The sequence below is a fragment of the Dromiciops gliroides genome, chromosome 2 (assembly GCF_019393635.1).
Source record: "Dromiciops gliroides isolate mDroGli1 chromosome 2, mDroGli1.pri, whole genome shotgun sequence".
NCBI lineage: Eukaryota > Metazoa > Chordata > Mammalia > Microbiotheria > Microbiotheriidae > Dromiciops > Dromiciops gliroides.
In genome coordinates, this window is record NC_057862.1 from 156,236,596 (window position 1) to 156,252,011 (window position 15,416).

At 38.6% G+C, this 15,416-nt stretch overlaps 1 non-coding gene across 1 annotated transcript; it reads left to right on the plus strand.

The window, feature by feature from the left end:
* The first annotated feature begins 14,307 nt into the window (after window positions 1-14,307).
* On the plus strand, window positions 14,308-14,414 carry LOC122744811. The gene has a single exon (XR_006355154.1). It is a non-coding gene; the product is annotated as a U6 spliceosomal RNA (small nuclear RNA).
* The last annotated feature ends 1,002 nt before the right edge of the window (window positions 14,415-15,416 follow it).

Below are 15,416 nucleotides of genomic sequence, written 5' to 3' on the forward strand. Positions count from 1 at the left end.
TCATGCCATTATGAGAAATTAAAAAATCTAATATAATTGGTAACAGGTGTCAAGGCCAAATTCAACACTGTATTTATCATGACACCTGAGATAATTATGGGGGTTACCATAAAAGAACAGAGAAATGATGGGATATGAGCATTCCCACACTTGAGCGATATGTACTGCCCATACAGTATGCCAGGCTTAAAATAGGTGGATGGAATATATGTCCATGCCACCAAACATATTGGAAGAAACTGAGTCAGACTTAATCAGATGCATGGGATTGAGATGTCCATGGCATCAGGCATATAGGAGGGAGCATAGAAGCCAGGTGTAGAAGTGAGATGGGTGGGATGAATACTTCCAGCCATCTGTACAATATTGTGGGGAAAAAGAGAATAAAATATTAAACCAAGAGAATCCAACCTCAACATTTGTCAAAAGCCGTTCCCTCGGCCATACCTTGACTTCATGCATGTCTCCCCTCATGTGACAGTTCAGTGTCTGCTCTTGCATGTATTCCTCTTGTGATTGGATGGCATCTTGGCCAACTGGCATCTGATAACTCAGAATAAAGGCAATTAATGTCTTAAATGATAAGTTCCCATAATCCAAGTCTCATATGGATTTAAAATTGAGGATAATAAATGATTGCAAAAAATGTGAATACATCTTGACTCAAAATATAATATATAATTATGCAACAATTTCAAATAATACACTTTTTTTTTACTTAGTATACAATTACTTTTGTGAAAATCAGAACATACTTAAATACAAGTTAAAGCACAACAGAATCTCGAACTTTTTTTTTTGAAAAAAGAAAACTTTTACAAATGTTCCCCTCTTTTTTTTTTTTTTTTGGAATATGCTTATCAAAAATAATACTTCTAGAATCAATTTACACTTGCCATGGCAACCAATTTGCCAGGGAAATGCTTTAAAGAGTTTGATCAAATAATCAGTTGAGAAAAAATAATAAAAACAAACAACTCAGAATATGGGAGCACAATACTCCTAGAATTAACATTGCATTATGAAATCAAAACCATCTTGCAATGTTTCAAAATTAGATAGACAAATGAATAGAAGAAAATACACATGGAACAATAAAAGACAGTGAAATTCAAACTAAGGAAATCTAAATGAATATGAACTTAATATCAATAAGAGTATTATAAAATATAAACTTGATCACATGACTATAAAAAGCTTTTACAAATATTCTCCTTGTTTTAGAAACTAGGTATAAGACACAATCTCAAAAGCATGAAAATCTCTATGAAAATAAACCCATACCATTAATTTCAAAATGTATATGTAATAGCATAGAAATCCTATGTAACCTCTAAACTGATACTATTAGTAATCTGAGTGAATTTAGAACACTTTTGATTCCGATATCTAAAATCCCCAATACTCATATCAATACCTTGCTGCTTACTTCTACATTTCTGTAAAATATGTACCCTTCCATGGCAAAAGAAGCGGAGTCTTGAACTATGGTGATGATTGTCATTCTTATTCAGCTTAAGTTTTTCTTCTTTAACCCCTCTATATTGTCTGTCAGTCTTTTCACCATACAAATGCTTTATAAGATTACTAATTAAAGACAAAAGCAGGTTAGCAAAATTATGAACAAAACGAGCATATCTGGAATTTAAAGAGTTTTCTAAAGTTGTCTCCGAAGCACAGCCAGGCTGGGGAAGGGGTGAGCCTGAAGCTGCAAATGCAGTTAGAGAAAGTTGAGCATGCGCATTAGATCTTTGGACTTCCCGGGCCAGGGAAGCAATGGGCTTGGCCATGGGAGGAGTAGAGGGTGGGGTTTGGAGAGGAGGGGAGGGACCAGAGCAATTAGAATCAGACTTGATTTTGAACTCAGGCCTGGATTCCTCTTCCCCCACTTTGCCTCCAGGTGCTAGGGGATTAAAAGCTTCTAGAGGGTGGGTCATTGCCTCCAGGCATGCAAAATTAAAGCAACAATTAGTGTTAGAACTGGGAAAAGCTGCAGGAATCTCTTCAGGTTTCTCTGAAAAAGCATGGTTGGGAGAGGGAGAGATATTTCCTTGTGTGAGTAAGTTGCTGGCTCTTTTAACAAAAATAAAAAGAAAAATAGAAAATCCACAAAAACAAAGCATTAACATGATCTTATCTCCCATTTGTCTGGTTAAACAGACCAAAATCAAAAATAGGATAATTAGGGAGTTTAAAAGGTCCATTCGAAAAAATTCAAAGGGAAAACACAGCCAGTACACCAGTACTTAGCAGTTAAAGGGAGAGGGAGGGGAAATTTCTTACCCAACCAGCAGATCAGAAGAAGACTGAGGGTTAGCTTTCCTCTTCGTGGTCAGCCATCTGTTAAGGGTTAAAATTCTAGCTAAACTGTCTAAAATATCTAATGAGTGGTCGCCAATAAATTATAAGCTTTAGCAAGAGTTAGACTTTTAAGCATTTATTAAGGAGAATAAGAATTTGGTAAAGAGAGAGAAAAAGGCCTAGATTCCTATCTATTAAAGGGAGAGCACATTTCTAGCTCCCTTCTCCGCCAGAGTCCAGAGGAAAGAGCGCGAGAGCGAGCGCCAGTCTCTTCCTTCCTCCTCCCACTAGCCCGCGTCACTTCCTGACTCCTGGTCTTGCCCTCAAAGACCTTCGCTTCATGGGCAGAACTCTTCTACAGTTAAGTCTCCAGCAGGTGGCGTCATTCCAATCGTTACAGGCCTGATTTATTGTTTTGTTTATTGTCTAGACTTTCAAAAGAAAGTAATGGAGAAAATGTTAATCCTGCAGATTAAATTTTAAAATTTATCTGGCTACATTTTTTCCAGAGTTGGTTTTTAAACATTTACCAGGACACCCCTGCTCCCTTTCCTCTGATAAAGAAGAAAAAAGATTTTCCTCTTATCTTCCTGTTCCTTTCTTCCACTTCCTTTACTTTCAACTTTATAAACATGAGTACCCCGCACTAGAACTCTATTCCAATACCTCCTTGTGGAGGTAGCCCTGGGTTTTTAAAAAAAAAAAACCTACAAAATCTAGGTAAAAATGTCCAAGTATAGATGTAGCCACAGACTCTATCTGTTAACCAAGAACCAGACTACTTAGATTCTGAAAGGCGATTCACTTGAAGGTTGGTTAACAGGGATGATTTTCTTTTAATCACAGAAACTCATGAAGACTGCCCCAGGGGGCTTAGTGGGCTGTGATCCATATTACTGAACAGGATCAGATCTGTGATTTCATTGACAGAAGGAACTCCCAGGGAGGAAATTCCTTCTACCAAGACAAACACTTGCTCAGCAGTTTATAATCTTGAAGAGTTCTAAGTCATAGAAGATACTAAATGCTTTGCTGACAGTTACACTGATAGTATGTTTCAAAGGCTGGTTTTGGACCTTGCATAATGTTGAGAGTTCTGGTCTTTGAGGCCAGCTGTTTATCCACTGTTTTGTGCTGCCTCTCTGCACCAATGAAATCACAAAGCTTTTGAAGTAAACCTTAGATCAAGTTGAAGCAATGTGAGGATTCCAGTCAGAGACTCTAACTTCAAATACTAACTTGATTAGTTACTACTTATATGACTTTGGGCAAGTCACTTACTTAATCTCTTGTCCTCATCTTCAAAGTGAGAGAATGGGTCTAGGTGTCCTCTAAGGTTCCATTCAGCTCTCAATCTATAATTTTTTTTTGTGAGGCAATTGGGGTTAAGTGACTTACCCAGGGTCACACAGCTAGTAAGTGTCAAATGTCTGAGGCCATATTTGAACTCAGGTCCTCCTGAATCCAGGGCCAGTGCTCTATCCACTGTGCCACCTAGCTGCCCCTCAATCTATAATTTTATGAACCTATCAGGGACCTTCTGAGGCAGCTAGATGACTCAGTAGATAAAGTGCTAGGCCTGGATCAGGAAGACCTGAGTTCAAATCCAGCTTCAGACACTTAATAGCTATGTGACCTTGGGCAAATCACATAACCTCTGTTTGCCTAATCCACTAGAGAAGGAAAGAGCAAACCACCCCACAAACTTTGCCAAGAAAACCCCACACCTGGTCACAAATAGTCAAATATGATTGAATTACTGAACAACAAGTTACCTTCTGAGTCTGTCTCTGAACCTATCATTGCTCAGTATTTATTGACTACCATTGATAACCAGCAGAATGCTAAGTACCACATGGGAAATATAAGAAAACATGGTACCTGCCCTCAAAAAGCTTAACTGAGGAAACAGCTCTAACATGCATGAAACAATTAAAGAACAATATAGTAGGAGGCAGCTAGGTAGTGCAGTAGATAAAGCACTGGTCCTGGATTCAGTAGGACCTGAGTTCAAATTTGACCTCAGACACTCAACACTTATTAGCTGTGTGACCCTGGGCAAGTCACATAACCTTCACTGCCCCACCAAAGAAAAGAAAAAAAAAAGAAGAATATAGTAACATACTATATGATACTTACTACAGATATAATAGTTCAGAGAAGACAGAGCCCAAGGTAGATAGAATGAGTCAGATAAGACTTCACAAAAGATATGGGCCTTGAGATAATTCATAAAGAATAGGTAGGGGGCAGCTAGGTGGCGCAGTGGCTAAAGCACCAGCCCTGGATTCAAGAGGACCTAAGTTCAAATCCAGCCTCAGACACTTGACACTTACTAGCTGTGTGACCCTGGGCAAGTCACTTCCCTCATTGCCCCATCAAAAAAAAAGAATAGGTAGAATTTGGGCAAGTGAAGTGAGAATGAACAAAATTATTTGCAGGGCATGAGCAAAGGCGCAGAGACAAGATTAAGAGTAGTGTGTGGAGGAGACAGGAAGTAGCCTGCTTAATGAGATCAAAGGGAGTGTATGTTGAGAGGTTGGAAAATTAGGTTGGACTACAAAGAAGGCTAGATATTGAAGGATTTATTTAAATAATATGCTTACAGTCCTTAAGCATATTATTTAAATAAATCCTGCAATAATAAGCTTACAGTCCTTTGACTCCGATGGGGGTAAATTTTACCTTTATGCCAGGGCCTAAGCCTCCCCCCAACTTTCTAGTTGGCTAGACACCATGCCATGGCATGAGCACCAAGCCCTTCCTAGATGCCTTTTATATATTATCTATAATAGGGACAGGTAAGTGGCATAGTGATTAGAGAGCTGGGATTGGAGTCAGGAAGACCTGGGTTCAAATCTAGCCTTAGACATAAACTGTATGACCTTGGGTAAATCACTTAATCTCTGTTTGTCTTGGTTTTCTCATCTGTAAAATGGGGATAATAAGAGCATCTACCTCCCAGGATTGATTCGAAGATCAAATGAGATAATAATTATAAAAGGATTCAACACAGTGCCTCTCACATAGCAGGGACTATACAATTAGCTACTACTATTATTGTTGTTGTCTTCTCCTATTAGAAAGTAAGTACCTTGAGGGCAGGAACCATCTTGCTTGCTTATATTTATATACTTAGCATGGTGCCTGGCACATAGTAAGCACTTAATAAATTATCTGTCTATAAAGTCTATCTAAATTAGATCTTAATATAAGAATATGAATACAGTAGAAATTCCATAGGCCACAAAATGACACAGTGGGTAGAGTGCCAGGCCTGGAGTGAGGAAGAATCATCTTCCTGAGTTCAAATCTGGCCTCAGACACTTCTTACCTTGGGCAAGTGACTTGACCTTGTTTGCCTCAGTTTCTTCATCTGTAAAATGAGCTGGAGAAGGAAATGGCAAACTACTCTTTGTCAAGAAAACCCCAAATGGGGTCATGAAGAGTGGGACATGACTGAAAAACAACTGAACAACAACAACCAGAAACTCCATAAAAGGCAAGGAGGAATCGTGGAAAAAGCACTAGATCTGGGTTCAAATCCTGTTTCTGCCACTTCCTGTCCCTTTCACACACTATTCTTACTCTTGTCTGTGTGCCTTTGTTCATGCCCTGCAAAGAAAAATCATTTGAACAAACCACTTCCTGTCTTTGTGCCTTGATTCCTAATCCATAAATCAAGTGTTTGGACTAACTGGCCTTTAAAAGGGCTTTCCACGTCTAAAACTTATGATAATGGTGACCATGAAAGAGACAAAGATACATGTAGATATAAAATTGAACAAGTAATGTGATTGCTTTCAAGAGTGGTTGAACTTCAAGTTCAATCACAGTTTCCAGTTCCAGAGTCTTTCCCTGTGCTGTCTATTGAATTGAATGGAATGGAAGTGATTATGGGACTGTCACTTCCACCTACTCTTTTATTTTTATTTTTTTTGCGGGGCAATGGGGGTTAAGTGACTTGCCCAGGGTCACACAGCTAGTAAGTGTCAAGTGTCTGAGGCCGGATTTGAACTCAGGTACTCCTGAATCCAGGGCACTGCACCACCTAACTGCCCCCACCTACTCTCGATAGTACAAATGAAGTGAGCTAACATCAGCTCTCCATTATACAGTGAAGTGACAGGAATAGTCAACCCCTCCCTCCCAAAGCAGATACCAATGCAGTTAGCTGGCCAGGGCTACTTATGCAACAAAGCTTCATCTGGATGAAGTACCCTACCCAAGACTGAAACTTTAACCCCAAGTATGAGAGACTAGAGGCAATATTTACATTCTCAGGGCAGCTAGGTGGCGTAGTGGATAGAGCACCAGCCCTGGAGTCAGGAGTACCTGAGTTCAAATCCGGCCTCAGACACTTAACACTTACTAGCTGTGTGACCCTGGGCAAGTCACTTAACCCCAATTGCCTCACTAAAAAAAAAATATATATATATATATATATATATATATATATATATATATATATATATATATATATATATATATTCTCCTCTCTTGTCACATGCAAGACTAAAACAAGTTGGTTCATAATTTTATTTTTTTTAAAGATAAAGTCTTTCTGTCTCCAGACTTGCTTTGTCTTTCTAACCATCTTCATTTTCTTAAAAATCTTGGACCAGTGCCCCCTCCTCCATGAAGCCTGCCCTAATCTTTCTATTTAGGCTATCATAGAATCATAGCTGTAGGCTAAAAGAAAACAGAATCTTCTAGTCAAGTCCCCTCATTTGACAGATGAGGAAATTGAGGTCCAAAGAGGTTAAGTGATATGCCCAAGGACACAATGGGAATAAAGAAGTGGGATTTGAACACAGGGCTTCTGACTCCAAACCTAGCACTCATTCCATAAAGTGACTCCTCTCAGAGTTTCCCATGCTACTCTCTATACACTGTCACAGTCTAGCTTGTGTTAGAACATGTGCAATATATTTGTATTCATGTTTCCATCTCCAACCCCTGCCCCCAACCCAGATTATGAATTCCTTGAGGTCAAGACTGTCATTTTAAATCTTTGTATCCTCAGTCCCTAGCGTAATTCTGCATGCAGTATAGATGCTTAGTAAATATTTGTTGAAATGTAATTAGAAAAAACAAAACTGTAAAACTAACTACTGTAGGGGGCAGCTAGGTGACGCAGTGGATAGAGCACCGGCCTGGGAGTCAGGAGTACCTGAGTTCAAATCTGGCCTCAGACACTTAACACTTACTAGCTGTATGACCCTGGGCAAGTCACTTAACCCCAATTGCCTCACTAAAAAAAAAAACAAAACAAAACAAAAAACTACTGTATATTCTAATGGTTAAGAGGGGTTCTGGGGAAATGTACCTTCCTTCTTTGCAAAAGGGAGACTAAATGTTGAAGGAACATTTTCACATTCAGTTATGTTGATTAAATTTGATGAATTGCTTTTTTCCTCTTCTTCCTTCTCCCTCTCCCCCCTCTTTATTTTTCTCTTTTCTATCCTTCTCCCTTTCCTTCTGTTCCTATTCCTTCTTCTTCCCATAAAGTACCATAGACCTGTAAACATTATATGTGTTTAGTTCATCAGAGAGTCAACCTGGCAAAAAATCAGGAAACCTTGGTTGTAGTTCTTGGTCCACCATTAACCCCTATGTAACTTTGAACAAATGACCTCAGAAACAAGTCAAGGAAGAGAAAGTTCAAGAACCATTGGATATGACCACTGTGTAGATTAATTTTGTGAGTGACTATACTTATTTGCTGGGACGGTTTTTCTTTCCTCTTAGTTTTTATTTGGGGGTGGGGGAGAGATTAGCAGTAATGGTCTAAAAAAGGGGCCATTGAAACATTTGTTTTAAATACATAGAAGAGAACAAAAGGAAAGTCAGACAAAATGGAAGAGAAGCAAGATGGTTTTGAAAGTAATGGGTAGGGTTTATTATGTGCTACTTTGGTGGGAAAAACAGGGAATATGAAATGGAAATTCATGGTTTCATATACAATCCTCTTTTGTGTTCTGGTGTGTGGGGTTGTGTGTGTGTGTGTGTTAATTCAAAAAAAAATAAATTGGCCAAATAGCTGTTCCTGAATAGATAAAATTCCATCTCCCACTTTCCTGTCTTTGCACCAATGGCCCCCATGTCTGATTTACACTTCTTTCTTCAAAGTGCAATTCAGGGGGCTGCTAGGTGGCACAGTGGATAGAGCACCGGCCCTGGATTCAGGAGGACCTGAGTTCAAATCCGATCTCAGACGCTTGACACTTACTAGCTGTGTGACCTCGGGCAAGTCACTTAACCCTCATTGCCCCTCAAAATATAAATAACAAAAATTTTAAAAACTAAAAAAAAAAAAGTGCAGTTTAAACGTAACCTCTTCTACATGAAGCCTTTTTCTGAGCTCCCTAAGTTCCTAACTCTCCTTCTTGAAATACCTTAGTATTTACTTTCTTGTTTATACTATCACTCCTCCTACCACCCCCATCACCCCCATTGAAGGGTTTATTTCAATTTTGTCTTGGTAGTCAATGATTTATTTATAGTTGGAGTCTTTAAATTGTTTATTGAATTGAATTGATTCTGTAAAATGGGGAGTTGGACCAGACAATCTCTGGGATCCTTTCTATCCTTAACATTCTATGATTCTATATTATTATAAAATGACTCCATGTTGGAAGACTAAAGATCTTTGTGTTGACAATCTCTTCACTATATAACCAAACAAGTTTTGCTTTTGTTTGTTTTGTTTTTACAAAACAAACAAAAATCCTGTTGTATGGGTGATGATTCCCTGATTAAGGAAGTTTTTAATATTCTTTCTTTATTCTATGATCTTTATAGAAATTAGCAGCTTCTTTTACCTCAAGGATTATTTAGCAATCTATGAAATAGCAGTTTTCTTTTTACCTGCAAATCTTTTTTAGAGTTCTAAGCTATCTTTCCATCAATATTAATAGTTAAAGTATCAGTCATTGGTGATACCTCAAATTTGCCAATAGTTTTAAAAATGAAAGGACTGTATGTGGTATATATGGTGGAATTGGGGGTGGGAAGAAGGGATAAAGTAATATCTAAATAGACTTCACTGACCCAATTAAGCCTTAAGGCTAATAACAGTCTAGACATACAAACATCACTATTCCTTCTTTGGGTTCAGGCATAAAGCCAAGAGAAGGTCTCTTATTTTTGCTTGTGGAAAGTAACCTTTGTTACTAAGCCTTAGTTACATGACTATTTCTGCAGTCACCAGAAACGTTTTGACTTATCTTTTATGACTAAACTATAGGACGATAAATGTCGCTAAATGCAAATAGTTCAAAGGCTGGAAATGTTAATTGCCTCCTTTAAAAAGGGCTACTTAGCCTGGTGCCTAGATAAATTTCAAGGATCTCTTTCATGGAGGTGGAACTGTTTGACTTGGGCCATACTGTTAGGGACCTTTAGAGTCTTCTTATCTCAGCTTTTTTCACAAGATATAAACAGAGTATATATATATATATACCTGAAGGGTTCCCAAAAGCAAACCGTGGGCCCTTACATTGAATAGGGAAGTGTCTTGTTTTGGTTTGTTTGCTAAAAAGTTAACACATTTATTAAGTGCCTGCTACTCAACTCAGTTTACTTCATCAAACATTTCTTAAGAACTTACTATTTATAAGCACTGCATTAAGTTCTGGGCATACAAAGATGAAACAAGATATGTAATACAAAAAACAATGACCAGGGGCAGCTAGGTGGCGCAGTGGATAGAGCACTGGCTCTGGAGTCAGGAGGACCTGAGTTCAAATCAGGCCTCAGACACTTGACACTTACTAGCTGTGTGACCCTGGGCAAGTCATTTAACTGCAATTGCCACACACACACACACACACACACAGACACACACACACAACAATGACCCAAGTTAAAATATCATATATGTATCAGTGAGGTCAGAGAGGTATGGGAGTTTTGAAGAAAAGGGTATAATATAGCTGGGGAAATTAGGTTTCATGAAAGAACTGGGCCTTGAAGAAAGGGACAAGTTTCAGCAATGAACATTGGACACGAGGGAGTCCATTCCACTTATGGGGATGGTACGCTCAAAGGCATAGAGACAGAAGAACACATGCAGTTTGGCAATAACATACAGTACAAGAAGAAAGCACACTGAGCCTGGAGGTTGGAACCAGTTTGTGGAGATCCTAGAATGCCAGGCTTAAAGAGTTTGTATTTTGCCCGGTAAGCAGTAGAGTGTCACTGACAAATTTTGAGTAGAGCAATAATTGGTAAGATTTATATATTTGTAAAACCATTTGACAGTAGAATGAAAGGTAGGTTGGAAAGAATATAGAAACGTGAAGATCAAGTTAGGTGGCTTCGACAATAGTTCTGGTGAGAGCTAATGAAGGCCTGAATGGGAATGGTAGCAATATAAGTGGAGAAGAAGATAGATATGACAGATATTGTAAAGTAAAATTGATAGGACTTGACAACCAATTGAACTTAAGGACTGAGAGAGAGGAAAGGGTTTTCAGATGTTTCAAGACACTTAGATCTAGAATACACTGGAAACATGGGCCTGGAGATAGAGATTTAACAGTCATCTACATTGCATGATAATAAGAGGAAGAGTTTAGAGGAGGAAGTGAAAAGGGTTTAGGACGAAAGACCTATGGTTTTATTGGTGTAGGCAACTCCCAGTGAGGAAGTTCTCTCTACCAGCAATTTATCTTATGCCAAGTATACATAATCTTTTTTTTTTTTTAAAGTGAGGCAGTTGGGGTTAAGTGACTTGCCCAGGGTCACACAGATAGTAAGTGTTAAATGTCTGAGGCCGGATTTGAACTCAAGTACTCCTGACTCCAGGGCCGGTGCTCTATCCACTGTGCCACCTAGCTGCCCCTGCCAAGTATAATCTTAGAGAATTGCCCCAAATTCTGAAAGATTAAGTGTTTTGCCTAGTGTCACACATCCAGCATGTGTCAGAGGGAAGGCCTTGATGATTTAAACCTAGAACTTCCTGATTCTGAGGCCTACTCTCTGTCCACTAAAATGCCTCTGAACAAAGAGAAGAAGAAAAAAATCTCATTTTCTGTCTATTAGATAATTGGGAATTGGCTTGAGGTACGTAGTGTACATCTGGAAATAGAGGATCACAGGATGATAGATTTAATGATGGAAGAGAATTCAGAGGTCATCTAGTCCAACAACATTTTACACATGAGCAACCTGAGGCCCACAGAGATTAAGTCTCTGATCCAAAGTCCAAAGAAAGTGATAGAATGAGGAATCTAAGCTAGGGCCCGGATTTCAAATCCAACAAGTTTTTTAGTCTACCATGCTAGCTCTCATGCTTAAAGTCAATAGGATCTCAGTCATTTCAGTTAGAATAGAAATAGGTTATGCTATAGCATAGGAACAGTATGTCAGGGAACCTGGTATTCCTTACAGTTTCCTAGGGACTAAATTAAATCAAATGATACCTTAGGTACAAAGTGAGTTGGTTATACTGCCAATTCTTGGTGGAGTGAAGAATTCTTTTATAAAGCAAACATTAACTTCCTCATTTATCTTGTATATAAATTCTGACTTTCCTATTTAGGATTTACTGAAATTGAACTGTACCTATAGAACAAGTATAAAATTATATAAAAAAGCAAACTATTCACAGGGAACAATAAAACAAATGTCATATTTTATTTTCTTTTTGTTAGATTTGGTCCAAAAAAAATGTTCTAACTTTGATTTCCTGGAAAAGAACAATTTATTGGGGAATGTTCCTTGCATACCACTTCCTGCAAAATAGTCACGCCCATGATGAAGTTATCAATAATATTCAAAATACAATCTTGTGGCTAATTGCTAGAAAACACATTTAAGAGTGGAACAAAAACAGAATTAAAATGCCTATTGAGGATGACAGTTCTGGAGATTGTTATCCTATGTTGTAGACAATCATCAGAGTTACTTTCAAAGCAGACTTTAAATGCCTGAAGAAGCTGGCACACTTGTGTGTTATCTTAAAATGATTATTCAATCATTCTTTGCATTATTCATGAATGCATTTATTTAGTACTAATCTTACAGGATTACCGGATTTTCTGGAAAAAAGTAACCAGCTCAATATTGCTATGCTCCCACTGCTGTTTTAAGAATTCTTGTCACCACAAGCAAAATCTGTAAAGTTAATTATCAACAAGTTTTTATACATATGATTACATTCAGGACTTCAAACAACATTCATTTAAAATCTATCCTACCCAGATGAAAGGTGGAGACGTTATTTCCCTATAAACTTCAAAACTATCCTCAAATGCAAAACAACAATTAAAGATTGTTCCTTTGAACCTTGGCATGGTATAGCCTATGAATTATCTTAGCGTCAAGGAATGAAATCCTAAGACCATGTTAGAAGGTGTGTGTAAAGTATGAAGTAGTAAGCAATCCAAATGAGTAAGTCTAGTGAATATCATCCTGTCAGTCATATCCAGAGAGGAGTTAGGTTAAACACAGGTAATATGTCAAGCATCTGTGATTTCTTTCTGGTTAATCCTGTTTTATACAAATGCAGATCAAAATCTCTGCATGTTACCACAGCTTAATGAGTATCTATAGAAGGAAAAAAGAAAGAAAGAAATGAAGCAAGGAAGGAAGGAAAAAGAAAAGAAAGAGGAAGGATGGAAGGAGAAAAAAAGAAAAGGAAGAGAGAAGGAAAGAAGGAAGGAGGAAAGAAAGTCAGAAAGAAGAAAAAAGAGAAAAAGAGAGGAGAAAAGGGAAGGGAGGGAAGGGAAGGGAAGGGCAGGGCAGGGCAGGGCAGGGCAGGGCAGGGCAGGGCAGGGCAGGAAAGGAAAGGAAAGGAAAGGAAAGGAAAGGAAAGGAAAGGAAAGGAAAGGAAAGGAAAGGAAAGGAAAGGAAAGGAAAGGAAAGGAAAGGAAAGGAAAGGAAAGGAAAGGAAAGGAAAGGAAAGGAAAGGAAAGGAAAGGAAAGGAAAGGAAAGGAAAGGAAAGGAAAGGAAAGGAAAGGAAAGGAAAGGAAAGGAAAGGAAAGGAAAGGAAAGGAAAGGAAAGGAAAGGAAAGGAAAGGAAAGGAAAGGAAATCAGCATTCTGTGGTCAAGCTTCATCACTGAACTTAGTGAGGTCAGTGTTTGGACAATAAGCATACACTCCATTGCCCAGTCCCTATTTTCCATGTGATTTGACCTTCTAGAGTTTGTGCTCCACAAGCCCAGCTTCGGAAACCCCTAAGTGGCCTCCATCCAATGATATGGCATTAGAAGAAGATTTTAGTAGAACGTATGCAAATAATCCTGAAAACTATGATACTGGAGGACTGAGATATTAAATTAAAAGGCAAATAGTTCTAACCCTAATTACAAATAACCTCAGGGATGCAGCAAGACATAGCCAGTTAAGAATTACTTCAGAGCACTTAGCAAAAAAATAAATAAGGTCATAACAACTCCCCTCACACAACCTTAGTATCTGTAGCTCATGGAAGGATTTTTATTGGAGGCTTAAAATGTCTTCACATTTTCCACAATCAAAATATCATCTTAGAAAGGCAGATATACTTGGTCTGTCCCTAACCGAAGAAAAACAGAGTTCAGATATAAAATTATAAAATTCTTGCTTCCTGTCTACCAGGAAAATGGTTGCTTTGATGTAGGGTCCTACCTCTTGAGTCATTTCTGCTACCTGCCTCAGTAAGTTTATGTGTCCTGGAGCCCCCAGCCACTCCCCAGCCAAACCCCATGTATGTAATCTCTGTACATTTAGCTACTACTCCAGGCAGTGACCACAGTGGGTGGGTGGTCCATTGAGAGCAAAAACTGTGTTCTACTGCTTTGAATCCTCCTAGGTACTTGGCACAGTGCCTTTGCAGAGTAGGGGTTCAGTATGTAGGTTGTTTCATTAAAGGTAAGTGCCTGAAGTTTTCTGTTTCAAAACAATGCCCTAAGATCCATGCCAGTGCCACCTGAGACAAAAGATACTTTGAGCTTCCAGTGTTGAAGTTTAATAAATTATTCACAAAATGTAATGCATTTAAAATATTGTAGTTGAGTGCTCACTTCAGCAGCACAAATACTAAAATTGGACCGATACAGAGATGATTAGCATGGCCCCTGCGCAAGGATGACATGCAAATTCGTGAAGCGTTCCATATTTTAAAAATAATAATAAAAAATGTCAGAGTTGAGTTGTAAAGACAAACAACTTGGAAAGATTTAAGTACTCTGATCAATGCAATGGCCACCCATGATTCCAGAGGACTGATGATGAAAAATGTTGCCCACTTCCCTGTGGAGAAGAGATGAACTAAAGGTGCAGACTGAGATGCATATTTTTGGATGTGGTCAGTGTGGGAATTTGTTTTGCTGGACTATGAATCTGTTACAAGGTTGTTGGGTTTTGTTTTGTTTTGTTTTTCAATCAATAGAAGAAGGGGAAGGGAGGGAGAGAAAATAAATGTTCATTGGGGGGAAATTAATGGCTGATTGTTATGTCAACTTCTATTCACATGTATTTTCAGGCTCATGTCTGATTCATGTCAGGGCAGTACAAGGTAGAGCCTGGGGTTGAAATCAGTTTATTAGCAGGGTTCCAGAGCCAGGATTGCTGCCAGTGTTGTCCCTTACAAAGATATTTTGGGTGTCAACTTCCCCAGAGTTGGCAGGAATCAAGCTATCTCTTGAATTCTTCCTGCTGATTCTGGGAACTTTAAACAGAAACCTGGCCAACTCCTGACCAAAATCGAAATACCAGAGAAATCCCTTGAAAAACAAGCCCAAACTGGGACAGCATGGAGCAGTTTCAAGCAGTGAAAATAAAGCAACACAAGAAAACCAAATCAGAGGAAATCCTGTTTCCAAAGAAATTAAATACACATACCTTGGCTATTTCAGTGAGCTGCTCCATAAAGAGGAGGGTGTTTCCATCAGGTTTCTCTTTGCTCTATTAATGTCCTCTCCCATCTAATGATATCTGACATCTTTAAGGCAAATGGAGGAGGAAAGTTATTTTTTTGTGTGTGAGCAGGATTGGCAACAAAATTAAGATTTTGTTTGGCTTCAGTATCGCATCCTGGAGTCTGTAGCAGGGCTGAGGGAGTGAGTTTAGGGTGGTAGAATTTGATACACAGATAGTAGGCTGACTGTGACAGAGCTCATCCT